The 18450-nt window shown below is 39.9% G+C and overlaps 1 protein-coding gene across 1 annotated transcript in view; it reads left to right on the forward strand.

Moving 5' to 3' along the window:
• Window positions 1–18450, forward strand: part of stpg2 (sperm-tail PG-rich repeat containing 2) — a 219172-nt gene that overhangs the window by 193597 nt on the left and 7125 nt on the right. The gene's annotated exons all lie outside the window — the stretch shown is intronic.

Here is an 18450-nt window from a genome sequence, read left to right on the forward strand (position 1 = left end):
CCAGGCCCCTACCCTTATAACACCAGATTTTAATAAAGGATTCATCCTCCACACTGATGCTTCAGATGTTGGCCTTGGGCGGTCTTGTCGCAACAGGTAGATGGAGTAGAACACCCCATCCTTTACCTCAGTAAAAAGATGCTTCCCTGGGAGCGCAACTACTCTGTAGTCAAAAAGGAGTGTTTGGCCATTAAGTCTCCTCATGCCTTATGATAATACCTACTTGGACATTGATTCGATCTCATCACGGACCACGCCCCACACAAGTGGTTAAGCACCCTGAAGGACAGCAACTCCCGGATAACTCATTGGTATCTGATGTTACAACTCTTCATCTATCATATGATACATCTTGCAGGGAAAGACCACCAAAGTGTGGATTTTGTTTCCTGGGAGGGTGGTGTAATGGGAAAAATAGATTCAGCCGAGTGTTCCTTTGGCTGCACTCTGTGGAATATGTGACAGAGAAAGAATGAATCTTGGTTATAAATCTCCCTCCCGACCTGTGAAAGGGCACTGTTTAAAGGGAACAGTGTGCCCCGGACTGGATGGTCTGATGATTCATTCCAGGGAAAGGTGGAAGTCGGGCATCTAGAAAGGGGGCAGAGCCACATTACACCCAGTCATTGCGATAGTGTTTGTGTTCAGTGTGTGGTTATACTGTGTTTCTTATTTCGTGACTGAACCCTGAGGTTTCACTGTGCAGTACACATTGCTGTGTATTGCCAGGGATTGTTATTTACAGTCACCAAACGACCCAGATTATAAAAACAAATAAAGGATTGTTTGGACCGTGAACTTTGTCATCTGTTTAACATTAGAACACCTATTGGGTCACTATGACCCATACATTTTTAAACTCCTTTGTTATGAAAATGAAAGACATACTGTTAGACACAACTGAAAAGTTGTATTCATGAACATCACATCTCACATCTGCATTGCAGAAACACCATATTTAAATGGACATTAAACATAATATGCTTACAGCACGACTACAAACAGGGAAAAAATGTAATAAAATACACATTTCAAAAGAAACGGGTATGTACATATACCCGTGTACAGGTGTAAATTGGTATATGTACACAGAGAACTATAAAAGCGAAATCATTGCTTCTGATACTACATAAAAATAAAATATAACACTACTTCCGGTATGACGGCTGCATTGTACTCTATGGAGGAGCGTACGAGTCTGCCAGCTGACTGTGCCTGCATCCAGGAGCTGTGTTTGTAAACACAGACGCAGTTCCATTGAAAACTATTGTCTAAACTGGTACCTTCAAAACTGAATTTTTTTTTTTCAAAAAGTAATCTAAAAAAAAGAATACATAAAATACATTTCATATTAGGCACGTAAGTTGTTATCCCATCCGTCATTTCAGTTTGCTGTATGCATCCGAAAGCAGCTTGCTGTATTCCAAAAAATAATTATTTTGAAGATTAAATATTCCCTTCTGATATATTCCCAGTTGCATTTGTGGAACAAAACGAAGGATTGTTGTCTCCCAGCCAGGTACATTGAAAACTAAGCAACTAGGCTTTCACTGAGTTGTCTCTTAGTCAGTCTACAAACAAAGGCTTGAAATAAAAATAAAAAAAAAAACACATGTGCTGGTAGGAGCGGGCGTGTCTTGTTTGCCTCATTTACAAAAATAATAGAATATCTTAAGTTATATTAAAAGAAGACATGTATTGTAATGCCACGTGGCGGTTCTAGGTAGAACTGTTTTATAACGTTACAATTTTTGCGACTCAAACGCTGTCAGGATATTTCGGTCATATATTTAGGAAAAGTCAAAAATGGACATACAATAACAACTTGCAACAGAAGAGTAATTAATATTTGAAGTGCAAAATGGGTCAAAATCACCCGCATGGCGGTTCTAGTGTTAATAAATGTAACATCAAAATGTCCCAGTCACTTGTCACGTTAAAGCGCTATACAATTTTACATACCAGCTCCTCCACCATATTATATCAATAATAATTTATATTCACTAATGTCCATGGTCCGTTCCGCGTAATCTGCCTCTGATTTTCATTTTTGTTGGGTGCTTGATAAGGAAAAAAAGAGTCTACGGTTGAATATCATCACCCCAGTCTGCTTTTACAAACTCTCTGATTTTTTTAAAAGAAAAATAAGGTAAAAATAAGGTCTCTATGGCTGGCTCGTCAGCGTGGAATAAAAGTAGGTTGATTCCTTCCTTTCTTTTTTGTGCATTCCTGATTAAAAATAATTGTAGTCCAAGTCTTACCTATAAAGTTCAACAAAGGTATTTTTTAAATATGGTATAGTGGAGGCTCTGGGAATTCTTTCTCCTCATATACACGTTACTAAGAATTCACAAGGCAATACAATGTTTGAATTAATAAAGGCTTCTCTTATGATATCACCCCTTTTTTCTTAACCTATGAGAAAAGACAATTACATACTGATGCAAGTTTTACAAGCCTCTTGTCAACAAATAATGTTATTGACCACATGGGGCCCACTCAGTGTTGCCAACGCCACAAAGCAGGAAGTCGCTAGAGAAACCACACAAAGTCACTAGATGTTGCTATTTAGACATTCTAAAGTCACCAGAAATGTTGCTACGCAATTTACCACGCCTCTTGGAAACTGCTTAACCAACGTAAACACCAATATAAACAATATTAAATGCGTTATGAACATTTTTAAATGTCACATTTATATTTGTCTGGAATATCTACCTATACAGAGTTAGTCTGTTGTAATTCATTAACATTAACCTTATTGTAACATACATCACTTATCACTGATTTTAGTACATTATGTTTGTTTAAATAATTGATGTCGTTTGCTTCCGCTAACAAGGGGACAGCAGTTGTAGCAGTTATTTCATTACCATTAGCAGGTCACATGTGATCTCTTTGGTTCACAGCCGCTACCAGCTCCGCAGCACCTTTTCAAAGCTGTGCTGGACTGTGTAGGATCAGTGCTGCCAAACTTTTTTTTGCAAAGCCCCGCCAAATTTTGGAAGTAACCAGCCAAAAGGTAGCCAAATTGTGTTTTTTAAACCAGCCAAAAACCTGTACTTACATTTAAGACTTAAATAAATATATTACAAAACCATACATAAGTGCTACATATTTATTTAAAATAAAAAATACAGGAAAGTAATGTTATAAATTATTTATTTCTGTATGGGCTTTGCATGTCATCTTTTCTCACAATTTGCAGTACAAGCACTGCAGTTTCTTATGTAATGAGATAAAATGTGATCCACGATGTTTAATTTTATTTTATTGAGTAAAATTAAATTGTCCTGAACTGTCAGTGTAGTCTATAAGACAATAAATAAAATTCTAAATTATTTGTACTGATACAGTTCTTAATTTGTTACAAATTTAAAAAAAAAAAAAAAAAAAAGCTTTTTATTTCTCCCTGTTTTATAATTAAACAATAACCCTGGTCAAATCCATAAGAGTGTCAGTCATCTGTAAGAATCCCCATATTAACCAGTCCTGAGGAAAGAAGTAGGCAGGTACGCCATTTTCTTCAGCTGGATTTGCTGATTGCAAGTGTGGGTATTTGTGTGATTTGTCATTTTGTTGGATGCTGAGCTTCAGAACAAAGTTACGCCCCAGGGGGTGCAGAGTGGTAGAGCATGCGGGCATTGTGGTTATTGAAGTCCTGCACCGATGATGACCTCATTATCAAAAGGAACAGGAAAAAAAATATGCATGGTAAAAATAACCAAACATAGACAAACCGCCAAAGAAAATATTTACCCGCTAGATGTTTTCAAAACAATCCAATTTTGGCTGGAAAACTGCCAATCTGGCAGCCCTGTGTAGGATCTGCAGATTTCTGCGGGTAGAGTTGAGTGACAGCAGCCCTCGAAGAACACGCATCTCTGCAATTCTGTGCAGAATTGTGCAGATCTGTGCAAAACTGCCCTACGTGATGAACATCACCACTGTACTACTTTAGGACGAGAGAAGTGTGGTATATTGAGCTGCGTGTGACTGATGTTGTGAGTCGCTAGATTTGTCGCTAGTCACTTTCACAATGTTTTTGTTGCTAAAGAAACCCAAAAGTCGCCTACTTTTAAGAGAACACAACTTCAAAACATCCTTAGGCGTTTTACTCACAAGGCAATAAAACTATAGTTAAAGGGGAAGGAAGAGAGAAAAAAAAAGAAGTAAGCCTTGCCTATTTTCCTTTGAAGTTTTAACTGTGGAAAATGAATGTTTAGCTCCAACGGTTCCCTAAGAATAGTGCAATCACCTTTCATGTTGTCATAAAATGTATGATGCACTGTAGCTGTCTTACAATCTGGTTGCTTAACTAAATATTTAACCCAAATTGTCTTGAAATTAGCTAGCTAATATTTAAACTATCCAGTTTCTCTAAAGTATATGTTTATCTAACAGCCCCTTTGTAACAAACAGAACTGGAAAATAGAGAACGCTACAAATATTGATCATTTATTTTAAACAATGGGTGCTACTGACATACTTGTTCATGTGTAAAAAAAAACATTTGGGGTAATTCTATCTATGTAGTGTTTTTTCATGTGTGACTGTACACACTTTTATTATGATAAGATATATCATGTAAATAGTGTATGGGGTAATGGTAATGGTAAGGTTGGCATGGATGGGGTTACATTCTGTCCTGGCCAAAAATCACAGGTGGAATGTGGCCATTCCCTAATTAGATAATTAAGTGCTAATTGGGGAATGGTCACGTGTGTGTATATACAGGAAGACAAATCCTTTGTGGAAGGAGTGTAGGATGAGTTTATGAAACTGTCTTTAGAGACTGTTCAATGAAAGCCAATACCCAACCTGAACAATAGAGTTTGTTTTGTAGTTTTTATTTTTGTTTTTCAAACCTTTTATTTTGGCCCTTCTGCCTGTTTTGTTTTTCCTGTTTCTGTGTTATTTTGTTATAAACATGCGTAACCAGGGCTTTCATGGCAGCTTCTGTCTCATGCCTGACGATATCCTGCCACAGTGCTCATATATAATATTTAGTCATGGTTACGACTGATCAGTATCCTTGTTTTCATTGTTTCATAGTTACTATGTAATGGAAGAGAATAAATGAGAGAGCCCATAGATACAAATGCATGCAGTTGCTTTAATCTTCACTTTTTTTTCTTTGTGTAATGAAATGTAGTTTAAAGCCAGGGCTATAAATAGTCTTTTAGAGCTTGACGCATATGCCCTTGGCAACCAGCTGCTGTTAATGCAGACAATTTATGTTGCCGTATTGATCAATTCTGGACCATCATAAAACTAGCCACACTAATTAATTTCTCAGCCAGTTGCTTTTATTATTAATTGCCTTTTGACATTACAAAATCCTTTTTCTTTCTGGAATGCTTTCCAATGTCATGTATTTAATTTTAAAACATTATTTTCAATGTTAAAATCTGAAGAATGCATAATAGTTGTATAATTTACCTGTTTTGTCAGCATTTGGACAACTGCCATTAGGGTGTGATCTGGATACAGTCAGTGGTGCACTGGTACTCACAAAGGAGCTAACACAAATGGTCTGAATCTCTTAATTGTTTTGCAACTTTTACTGGAAAAGCTAAAAGCAAATTGTCTTGAACTATTTTAGAAACTACTGTGTCCTCTATGTAGCATGGGTGCTTAATATAACTGGTTATGGAATACAAATGACTTACTGATAGCTAGTTCCAATGTGGACAATTGTGCATTTACGTGAACCTAAGAATTCTGATATTTCCTGAAACCTTCTAATACGTTGGGTTTGTTATGAAGTATGACACATAGCAGAGTGGTGTTAATGCAATAGGTGTACCATTATTGCATGATAAAATAATCCCTGGAGCTACCCCAATATTAGTATATGTGAACAGGATGGCTGCAGGGGTGACGTCAGATCAGAAACAGACTCAAAAAAGTGAATGGTGGGGCAAACTGAAACACTATGGCGCTCTGTGTTTTATTAAATAATAAACAAAATAAATATTTAAACAAAAACAACACAAACAAAAAAGCGCGTTGGCCAAACAAATAAACAAATAACAAACAAGTGTTGTGCTGGTGTATAAACCAGCAAGCTTAGCAATTGTTATATTCCTTGTTCTTTACTTTAGACTCACGTCTCTTCACGTCTCTCCACTGATACTCTTCTCTTGACGTAGACAGTTGCAGGCTTTTATACAGGTGACCATCTCCCGATTAGCACCAATTAATCAATGAATTAACTCAGGAGATGGCCACCTTCTGCACAAGGTTTTTAAGAATGGGGATTTTAACTCATTCATATGACTATATTATGAGACAGGCTTTTCGCTGGTCTCACGCAAATAATAATATTGGACGGCTTTAGTCCTTCTACTCACAACGCAATATATATTACTACTACTACTACTACTGCTCTGTACCACCTCCCCTTTGGTTTTGAACATTTAATTTACTGTCCTTTCAACCGGTTTTGTGTTTAATTTTGCTAATAGCCAGTCTTTGTTAAAACCCCCTTTTGTTTAGGGGGTGCTGAACTGAATTTTTTCACCGGTTACCTTTGAGCAGCCGGTGCACACCAGTTGCCAGTGGGCAGCTAGTGTAGTCCTCATACCGGCTATTAAATAGGACTACTACTACGACTACTACTACTAATAATAATAATAATAATAACACCGCCACAAATAAATGATAAAAATAGTGCACAATATACATAGGGGCCGGGCTCCCTGTCACAGTATTATGCTTTTTTTTTTTTTTATTGCTTCATATTAACAAGTCCAGGAGAGAGGAACCAAGCCATTACAAAACAGATCTGCAGCTGGATTTGTGAGCAGACGGAGGCAGAGAAGGAGAAAGGTGCAGAGGAAGGATGAGGAGCCGGTGCGTCCACAGCCCAAGAGGGAGGAGGCTGAGTGTCCGCAGCCCAAGTCTCCAGCAGCAGAGGGAGAATGCCTGCTGGTTCCTCCACCTCCAGCAGAGGGAGAATGCCTGCTGGTTGCTCCACCTCCAGCAGAGGGAGAATGCCTGCTGGTTGCTCCACCACCAGCAGAGGGAGAATACCCACGGGGAAGAGAACCAGGAGCTGCCGCCACAGAGCCAGCACTACCCCCTGAGCACTATCTTCCTTGCACAGCACAGCACGGACACAAGCACCACTTTCCTAGGATTAAAGGGAGAGCCGCACCAGTCCCCTGTAAGTGAGGGAGAGTCGCATCAGTCCCCTGCACGGGGGACAGACACACTGGCTGCCTTGAACATGCAGTCAAATGCTTATTAATTTAAACTGTTAAAGCCTGTTGATTATCTTTTATCTTTTCTGTTGCCACATTCAAGCAGCAAAAACAATTATAAAACAGTTTTATAGTAGTGCAATATCAGGGTCATCTCTCAGTCTGCAGTCTCAGTAGAGACTGCCCCTCTTCTGTATCTGGGAGAGGGCAGTCAGCGACTCTGTACCAGTAGTACTTGCACAGGAGGCACCATCCCCCCTGGCTCTCCCAAGCCTCCACAAATGCATCCAGTTCCTCGTCCTGAATTTCCCTGGATGCAGTCATCTCAAACCAGAGCACCTGCTCTGGCTGCTGGGGAAGTTGCTGCTTTCTCATTTTTTAATTTTTTTTTTTTTTTTTTAAATTAATTTCACCCACAGTATTCCAGCCTGACTTGTGGATGCGCTGCTATCTCACTTCTGGACACCATATGTGAACAGGATGGCTGTAGTGGTGACGTCAGACCTGGAAGAACACAGACTCCAAACAGTGACTGGCAGGGCAAAACTGAAGCGCAACGGCGCTCTGTGTTTTATTAAATAAAACAAACAGTTTGAACAAAATGAAAAACACAAAAACAAAAGGGCACAAGGGCCACACAAACAAACAAAAAACTAAATAAACAAGTATTCTGTTGGTGTATGAACCAGCACGCTAGCAATTGTTATATTCCTTTTACTTTAACCTCACATCTCTCCAAATGACCCTCTCTTCCATGAGTGTAGACAGCTGCAGGCTTTTATATTCTGGCCGAGGGGGTTAACTGGCTATTAATTAATTATCTTATTACCCAATGGTCTGCACGAGTTTGCCAAGTCTGCTAGGTAAACAATAAGTAGCTGACAGTCACACATTCTCACGAGGTATTTAAAAATAAAAACAATAACCTGGCTGATGGCGTCTTGCTCATCCAGCCAAACAATACATTATCATCATCATCATCATCATCATCATCATCATCATCATCATGATAATAATAATAATCATAATAATCAACGGGGCAGGACACTCCGCCACAATGTTCAACATTAATTTGCTGGCTATAGCCTTTCATTGTTCTGTTTTTATTGTTATTTGCTATGGCGTTTAATCCGAAAACCCAAGTACTGTTTTAAGATACTGTGCCATTCTTATTAGCTTAAATTGTACAAGCTCATTTTACTGGGGTTCTCCCTATTTAGTGCCTCATAGAGAATCTTATAAATATATGTAAGCAAACTACTAACAATTTACGTGGAGTTTTACAAGGTAAACATGAAAAGTAGAAGCGAATACCTTCATCAGCGGAACACATCTGTATTCTCTGATTTTCTATGCTTCAGTATTGGTGTTGTCAAGTATATGTCAACGCTTTCCCTAGAACATCGTTATAACCTCTAGTCATACCAATGATGTATAGTTTGTACATGGTTGTAGTCTATGTTTCTTCCTATATACAATTCCAACACAGGTGACCAGTTAACATTAACCCTTTCAGTGCTACATGTTATGTAATATATATTATATTATATAATATATATAATATATTCTATTATATATCTATATATATATATATAATATATAACTATATATATATATATATAATACATTGTTTAATATATTACATTTTATTTATATTTTCACATTTTTATTTTACTTCATGTTGACATACCCTCTAGATTATCTACAGTTAGCTACAGTTTTAATGTTAGGAGGCTGGCCATGCCTGAGAACCTTCACCCCATCACAGTAACATTATATACCACAGTTTTTAAAGATACACAATGAATTGACAAAGTCTATATTTTATGAACAAAGCTTAAAATAAGAAAAAAAATCTGGAAGTATTTAACTCTAATATAATACATGACAATATTCCAATAATTGTTCTTTGCCACACTACAAATACCTATGCTAATCTGGACACATACAGTAGTGTGTGCATATACTGTGTAATTTCCCTTTAATTTATCATATTTAGATTGTCTTATCCAGATCTAGATTGATAACACACAAGTCCTGCAATCATATTGTTCTTCTTAATTTCTGATCACATATAAATTAAACATTGTATAGCTTTCACGGTGTATGCATTGTAAAGGACACAAATTGGGTATTTTTGTTTAGTGTAGAGAAAAACAAGTACATTTTCAAATACAGAAATATAGGAACTATGTCTAATTATTTCTATTTGCATGTCTACCTTCATATCTGAATGACTACAGCTAGACAACATATGAAAAAGGATGCAACAAGTTAGGATTACAGCAATTATGTCTACAATTACATATTAGTAGTGCAAGGATAAACAAACAGAGTGAGCATGTACTAGTCAGAGAAACAGAAAACCTACAGAAAAATATGGGTTCATTCAATTATCTTTGAAATTTTTAGCGTTCAACACTTCAAAATATTCCATCAGTATATACTGGTAATCTTTAGAATGAAGAAAACATGTCAGGTGTTTTAGTGGACTGCTTGGTGTCCACTGATTCATGGACACCATGTTTTGAACCAGCCATGACAAACAAACTGGACAATCAACATGATCTGCATTCTTGATAAATCAGTGCAAGGAAGATTAGACTATGAAAGAATATACCATATCAAAGCAATCAATACAATTTTGGAGCCCATTTGAACAAGTTAGTAGGGAACTGTGGTATTATACCTTAATCCTAAACCTGATATGATTTAACAGTGAATAGTAAAGATGATTGAGCACAGCAGTTTAAAAAAAAAAAAAAAAACAACTGTAAACATGTCAGTGCAGTCAACTGGGTCTTCAGCTGGCTTCCACCAGTGTGACCGGTGCTCAGCTATGCTGCCCAGGCAGGACGAACATGGATCCTGCACCAGGTGCCTAGGGCCAGAACACGCGGCCAAGGCACTGGCAGGTGAGCTAGACTGCTCTCCCTGTCAAAAGTTCTCGAGGAGAACAAAGTGCCGGAGAGCAGCCCTATCCCCAGCAGTCTCTCTCCTCAAGCCATGGGAGAATGAGATTGGTGATCCAAGAGCCTCCGCAGAGGTCGTCCAGGACCCCCCTCCTGCTACAGTGACCAGGGAACTCTCCTGAACAACTGGGTCACCCTCCCACTCTCCACCACCGATACAGAAGCGCAGACACCTCTCAGGAGAGATGAGATGGTCACCGCCGAGGCGGTGCCACTCAAGGGGACACTCACCAGGGGACAGACGGTCACTACGCAGGCACCGCTCCCCTTCCCCAGGGGACAGAAGGTTGCCATGCAGGCACCTCTCCCCTTCCCCATGCAGGTGCAGACATTCGCCATTGCAGTCACCTCGAAGGCGCCCAAACTCATCCGAGCTGCGCTTTGCGGAGCTGGCAGAGACTGTAAGGGCTCAGCAAACTATGCTGGAGACCCTATTAAAATCTCAGGGGAGGCTGCCTTCTACCAGCGGGCAGCCCCAGCCCCACAGTCTCGTTCCCCGTCCCCTCTGCCTAGACCACCTAGCCCAGGCGAGCTGTCCTTCACGGCGTCCAGCTCAGACGTGTCGGACCCAGCCACCTCTGTCTGGTAGGCCACAGTGGGGCGCACCCTGCCACCCTTGCCACATGTGTCCCAGAGGGAGGAGTTGCGGGCGCTAATGCAGCAGGCAGCTGCAGCCACGCCATGGCCATACTGGTACTCTACCAGAGCCAGTTGGCAGAGAGGCTGCAGGACAGCGCCACGGAAGCAGACACAGGGGAGCACCAGGTGGTGGCTAAGGCGATGACCGACCTGATAGGGGAGTTAAGGGTAATCTGATTGGAATAAAGTCCTGCAATGGATTGGATGAGAAGTGCCAAGGTTACCTACCCCTAATTTAAAGAGATAATCTTGCCTCCAAAAATGAATGTAGAAATTCAGTGACACATCTTTTAACTCACCTACGGCTTAATGTCAAGAAAATACCATTTATTGGAAAAAAAAAAAAGAAACGAATGGGACCCTCGGGTCTGAGGAGGATAATTGTATTAAATACTTTTAGCAAACAATCTGAAATGCTAACGTGAAACCGCAAGCCCTTTTCTAAATGTTACATTTGAAATGTGTAATACTAATTAATGATTGTTGAAATGTATTGTTGCGTAATAAAATGGAATTCGCTTTTTCACTTGAATTGTTCTCACTGTTTAGTTGACAAATCAGTTTTCAGTGGATTCTTAGCACAAACTATAATGTTAACAGTGCTCAAACAATGACAATATCACAGTGGTCACGGTCAAAACATTTCTTTTAATTGTTTTCATGATTTGACACCATCAAATAATGCTGCTGGCAAGTCCACAGCAATGTGGAATTGCACAGCTAAGCAAAACAGGGTTTCAGTCCAGAAATAATGATACAAGCACGGCTCCGCGTCCTTTCTCACGGTGCTCCAGTGCTCATGGTGAATACACAATTTTTGGTGACTAGTGTAGTGTTTGGAATCCGGGTTTAATGCTGGTTGGGACAACAACAGCTCACGGTTGCTAGCCGTCTACTAATTACAAATAAACAGTGGTTAACAAAACAAATACAAACACTCAGTTTCGTTTTATACAGTTTCCTTTACAGGTCCTTGCAGTAACCAAAACAAAGGAACAGACTGCATCGTCACATCCCCTAAAATACTTTTAGTCACGCCACCTCCGATAGCTAATTAAACCACATCTCCTCCAATCCATGACTGACACATCGCTTACCGTAGTAGGGTGATGATTTCTGGCATGGTGACTCTGCCCCCTTCCTGGATGGCCGGCTGATTTCTGACTGACCCTGGAATGAACTGCCGAACCATCCAGTACGAGACTCATTCTTACTGTTATACAGTGCCCACACACGTTGGGAGGGAGACTGTTGACTAGGATTCATTCGATCTCTGTCACACATGCATACAGTTTATAGTTTATCTTCTATTTAAATTGCATTACTGAAAAAAGAAACATTCATACTACAATTATGTACTGTATTGCTGAAAACTAAAACAACAAACACTGACACCTACAATAATAAAAAAATATAATAACATAATAAAGACTATTATATTTACAATGTAAGCACGGTTATACCTATGATGCAAACAGTATTGTTGGCTTGCATATGCTTTTACTTTATCAACTGAAGTATCGGCAACAATACAGCACTGTAACCTTTAACTTTGTTCACAGTTACAAATCCAAAAACATTTCAAATACCTTTTCAACTTGTAAAACCTACATAATAAAGCAACAAACATAAATATCAGTACTTACACAGTTCACTGGTTACTGACTTGCGCAATTGTGAACTTTGTATTAACATTATTTAAGTTATTGAGAATATCATATTTTGTCCGGTCATCCTTCTGTCTTTATGTCAAAATTGTTTCCATATATCTGGATAATCATTATATCACTTGAAAATTCTTATTCTATACTATTTTGATACTATTGATGTACTTTTTTTTATCATACTGATAGCTGTGATTTTGAATTTACAGTTGTGGCGGTGGATGTATGTTACTGACACACTTCTTATTAAGATGAAAAAGAAATCACTTTTATTTAAAAAATATAGGTCTTCATTTTAAATCCATGTGCCAGACAGTAAATCAAAACATCAGCATGGGCTCAGGTGGAGTACTGCTGTTATACTCTCGTTATCGTCCTCCACAGTGGTTACAAATGGTGACTGATACTTTCTGAAATCACCCTGGTTGTCTGCAGCAGGTCAGAGATCAGGATATTGACGTAATGTGGGCACTCAAATTTTTTCTTATTAGATTTGATATACCAAAAATGATGGGGCAATCAGATATTCTGAAGTGCTCCTTAGAACAGACAGCTTCCACTAGACAGCTGAGGCTGGGAAGTGAATAACAGTCTATACCATTTCTCATTCAGGAATTTGTCATAGTTCAGCTACTAGCACTTTATTTACTAGAATGAAGATTAATATATCCCATAGATGCTAAAATACAAATGGCATTCTTTATACAACATTTAAATATGTATATACAGACTGTCACTTCTTGGATCATTCTTAAACAATCATTACAAAAATGGCTTGGATAAATTAATTGCTGTGATTGCCTTAACCAGATCACATGACTGTGCAGCAAGGATTGTCTTATGCATAGCTCGTGGTGAATCACCTGTGAACGTCAAAGTGTGTTGACTTAAAAAAAAAAAAAAAACTTGCTGCCATAATGGCAAGTAAGCATTTGGGGGCCAAACAGATATTCAACATTTTTAAACTGAAGCAGTTTTAAATATAAGAAGAAAATGTGGGAGTGGCAGCCATATTGTTTCACAAAACATAACCATATTGACAAATTTGTATTCCGCTGTTACCGGAATGATACCTACCAAGTTTGGAGTCTGTTGATCAGACGGTTTTCAAATAAAAGCAGTCTGCTGTTAAGGGCGCGTTTCAGTGAAATTTGTGGCAGCCGTTTTACTATTGTATCACAGCAACTTTTTGTGGAAGAAAGCAAGATTTTTGAGGTTTCAAGAAGAAATGCATCATATGGCCATTCTGGTTTAACACCAGTTTCTTATAAGTTGTATTGCTACAGTGTCAAGGATGATGTTTGTGAAGTTTGGAGTTAGTCAAGTAAACCGTTTGTCAACTGAGGCAGGTTTAAATTTCAAATGTAAACGTATAACTGGCGGCCATCTTGTTTTATAATACATCACCATTTTCACATATTTGTATCCCATTGTTACTGCGACAATAACTACCAAGTTTGGAGTTTGTTGGTCAAATGTTTTTCAAACAGCAGCAGTTTGTTGTTCGGGGCGTGTTTCGAAAAGATTTGTGGCAGCCATTTTGACATTAAAATTTAACACAGCAACTTCTGCTTTGCAAACTTGATGTGGGTTTGGATGCTGATGATGTATGCCAAGTTTCAGATGAATCGCTTCACCGGTTCCCAAGAAGAAGATTTCGAAAGGTTTTATCGAAAAATTGGTCACCGCACCAATTGCAGGGACGCAGCAGCACAATTTTTTCAGCATCTGACAGCCAATGTATCCAGCTTGTTACCTGCCAAGTCAGAACCTGATCAGTCACCAGCTTCGAAGCAGCAGCAGTTTAAAGTTTTGGGAAGAAAATAATAATAATAATAATAATAATAATAATAATAATAATAATAATAATAATAAATAATAATAATAAAAAAATAAATAAATAAATAAATAAATAAACAAAACCTTTAACAATAACAATAGGCTTCCCAGCCTTTGGCTGGGAAGCCTATAAAGCAGACAGAATGGCAGTCCAGTATCAGGTATTGTCCAGAGATAGCTGCACCAAAAATAAGATTTCCCTATCAAGTACAAAATTACCTCATGTGTATTTACCTTAAAGAGCTGCACGCCAGAGTTGTGCCCACCCCCAAGAGCATAACTGTACTGCAGATACAGACATCGTTGAATCCTTTCATCCGAACCTGAGTGGAAGAGACTATGAACATAGGAGTATCAGTTTACTTATGTCTGCTTATTCTCTTATGTAATTACACTATTTAATGTGATTTATTGTTATGTGCTTACAGTAATTATTACTTACACATATTGTGCACTCAGCTGTGGTTTTTCCCTGCACTAAGCCGAAGGCTCCATCGCCACTTCCCTTGGATCGAACAACTTTAAGTAGTCTACTTGTGCTCTCTCTCACAGGCTGCTAGCTTCATTTAAAGTTTAAAAATTAAATTTAGTTTTTTGTTCTGAAAATTATATTAAAATAACGGTAATCGATTTGTTACTTTTTTGTGTGAGAAAATGTGTTTCTCTGTGTGTATTTTTTTTCACAGAAATACGAACACAACTGCTGGGCTCAGCAGTCCAGTGTTTGACCACTATAAGTGGGCATCCCTATAGATCACTCCCGTGGGACCTGTAGGTCCAGGCCTGCTCCTGTTTCCGTCATCGAACAAGGTTACCAACCCAATTCACTAGCAGTCACTGGGCTCATCTGCTTTGGGCTTGACTGTTCGCAGTCCTTCCCGCAGTGTTTCATTGCCGCTTTGGTTTTTGCTTGCAGTGCCATTGCGAAGGCTATCAGGGCTCTGACAGCAGGCTTCCTCCAGTCTTAGTGCTGTGTTGGCTTGCCAGAAACTGTATAGGTGGGCATCCCTATATATTGCTTCTCCAGTAATGGTGGGTCACAGACCTACTCCATTCCTGGCACGGTATAGGTACCGAACAGTGAGTGAGTGTACTATACCATGCATACCATGCCATGTGCACCGTGCCCTGTCAAGTACCAAGCAGGCCTTGTTGTTACTGTCTTTAGCAAGATGAGGCAGCAACTGTACATTCTTACTGTACATTGCTTGCTATTTGCATAATGCCTGGGGTTATCCCTGTGACAAATGAAAGGTCAGCCTGCCTGTCTGGTACCAAGCATGTCTTGTTGGGGCTCCCAAGTAGCGCATCCAGTAAAGGCGTACCACGTGGAATGCAGGATATGCCCTATAGTCTGGAGATCACTGTTTGGAGTCCAGATTATGCCATTGCCGATCGTGGACAGGAGTTCCCAGGGGGCTGCGCACAAGGTAATCCTCAGTTCACTGTCCACCAGCGAATCCTGTGGCCAACAGGGCGCCTGTGAGCCTGCTGTAGAAACCACTCAGATCTGTGTTGTCCTCCAGCACTGGGTCTGGTGGCTTCGCTGTAGACCTGCAGCTTGAAAAAAGACGGCTTGCAGGACACATTTTGGAGGACGCGTGTGTCTGCCGCCGTTTCTCGAGTTGGCGAGGGAGTTGCAGCGATGAGATGGGATAATAATAATAAGTGGGCATTACAGATTGGGAGAAATTCGGGGGTAAAATGATTGGACATTCTAAATTTTAAAAAATATATATTAAAAAAAAAGCATGCCTTGTTGACAGTCTAGTTGCTGTCTTTATCAACCCACTTTTCTGCTGGTTTTGTGCGGATTTCTCCACGTGTATACTGAAGAAACACCTCTCCTTTAGTTTTACAGAGCGCTCTGCGTCCCAAGGAGATGACGTTCTCATCTGAGGCACCAGCTTCTCAGAGCCTACATTTGGGTCTCTTGTGTATGCGCCTTCTGAAGGCCTGGTTCAACAGCTGGGCTTGCCTAAAGGCACTCTTTTGGTGCAAACAGTCATCTGTTCCTCGGCGTAGCGTTGGGCAGTGTCACCAAAAAGTAGTCACCATGAACTCGTCTAGCCTGGGCTGGGGAGCTGTGTAAAATGGCACTCCACGTAATAGTTTGGAATTGAAGGCAGTTTAACTAGCCTTGCAGTGTTGTAGAAGTTTGAGGGAGGCATGTGCTTGTTCGGGCAGACAACACAACAAAGGTGGCCTCAAGTCACCCAGTATCCATTGCGTGGCTGTAAGTGTTGCTCTGGGCACATAGCAACATATTCTCACTGAGGGCTGCCCAGGGTGAAAAAAAAACTGGGCGGCTGACCTACTCTCAAGGAGGGTCCCAGCTGTTCAGAGTGGAGATGAACCCCAAGGTGGTAGCCTCATTTGGGAGAGGTTTGTGAGAGCAGAAATCAATCAATCAATCTTTATTTTATATGGCGCTTTTACAAGATGCAGTAACAACAAGAAAATCCATAATACTTTAAATACAGAGAATTGCATAAAACACGATATACAGTAAAAAAAAAAAAAAAAAAGCATAGTAAATCAAATACAGTGGAAAATGCATAATACACCTGATAGTAGGAATGCATTGAGCCGTCTCAGTTTGCCAGTAGGGTTTTTGACACCTTGCAAAATGCCACAGCAGTGTCCACACGTTTGCTGTACTGGTTCAACCCCACGACTTGTCCTATAGCAGTAATACTGCAGTTTTGCAGGACCTGTCGGAGTTTCCCTCTACATTAAAGGTTTATCTGGCAGCCATTCAGCTTCCTGGTAAGGCAAAACATTTTGAAAGTGGTTTGGTGGCTTCGGCTGCCTATGAAGGACATCGTTCCTCGTTAAACGTGGTGCTTAATGTACTCTTGAAGCCTCCATTTGAGCCCATGCATTCAGCTAAGTTCAAATGTTTTCGCTCAAGCTACTGTTTGTTTGCTATCATCTTCGCAAAGTGGGTGAGCAAGATGCAGGGTTTCTCCTTAGTGAGAAGCTGCTTAATTTTTACAGTAGCCAGGGCAAGTGTTACGCTCCATACTGATCCTGCCTTTTGCCGAACACTATCTCTGTGTTCCATGTCAACCGGTCTGTGCATTTGGAGGCTTATTTCTACCTCCTTCCAGTCTGACAAGGAGCTGCAGCTCCATACGCTCTTCCCAGTGCGGGCCCTGGCGTGCTGTGTTGACAGTACAAAGCATTGGAGACACTGAGACAAAGTCCCATGGTCAAGCCCTGTCTAGGCAGAGGCTGTCCAAATGGATAGCAGACATATGCAGAACTGCCTAAGAGCTGGCCAACTTGCCCCCTCCAGAAAGCTCACTACCCATTCCTTGGGGGGGCATGGCAACTTAGTGGGTTTTATTACAGGGTGCATCTGTCAATGACATTTGCAGTTCAGCGATGTGGTCTACTACCCATACCTTTACTAGGTTCTACAGACTTCAGTTGTGGATCCACAAAAAACCCTGGTGTTGGAACTAGAGTATTAAGGGTGACTTCTGGGTCAACCCTTAGAAATAGACATAGAAGTGAGTTATCCCTCAATTGTTAGTCCTAGCTACTTGTACTGGGGTTCCTCATGGTAACATGCAAGGTAGCCTTGGCCTATTCCAGTTGGTCTACAATGTTGCCTTGTGACAGGTTTGGTATTTCTACATACGAGGTAATGGTTACATTTCATACTTGATAGGGAACGTTAGGTTATAATCATAACCCTGATTCCCTGAAATAGAAATGTAACCATTAACCTTCAAGGTCACTGTGTCCATAATTGCAGCAGTCTTGAAGGAAAAATGATAACGATGCCCTCAGGGGCAGGCACGACTGTGTCGCAGGCTCGGATGTGCAGCTTTGATATATCATATTCAGGTTATTAGGGTCTTTAGGATAAATACCCATTTGGTAATGGTTACATTTCTATTTCTGGGAACCAGGGTTATTATAATAACCTAATGTTATTTTGCATGTATCTGTCTTTTTGATGCAACAACATATATCGAATAAAAAGTTTTAGTAATTAGTGGAGTATAATTTGACAGTGGATACTATGTAGAATACATCTGTTGTCACATGTGTCTGACCTGTTGTAGAAATTAAAAGAACAGTGAAACAGTGAGCAAAAGATTTGTTTTTTTAATA

Source organism: Polyodon spathula, chromosome 1 (genome assembly GCF_017654505.1).
Source record: "Polyodon spathula isolate WHYD16114869_AA chromosome 1, ASM1765450v1, whole genome shotgun sequence".
NCBI classification, from domain to species: Eukaryota; Metazoa; Chordata; class Actinopteri; order Acipenseriformes; family Polyodontidae; genus Polyodon; species Polyodon spathula.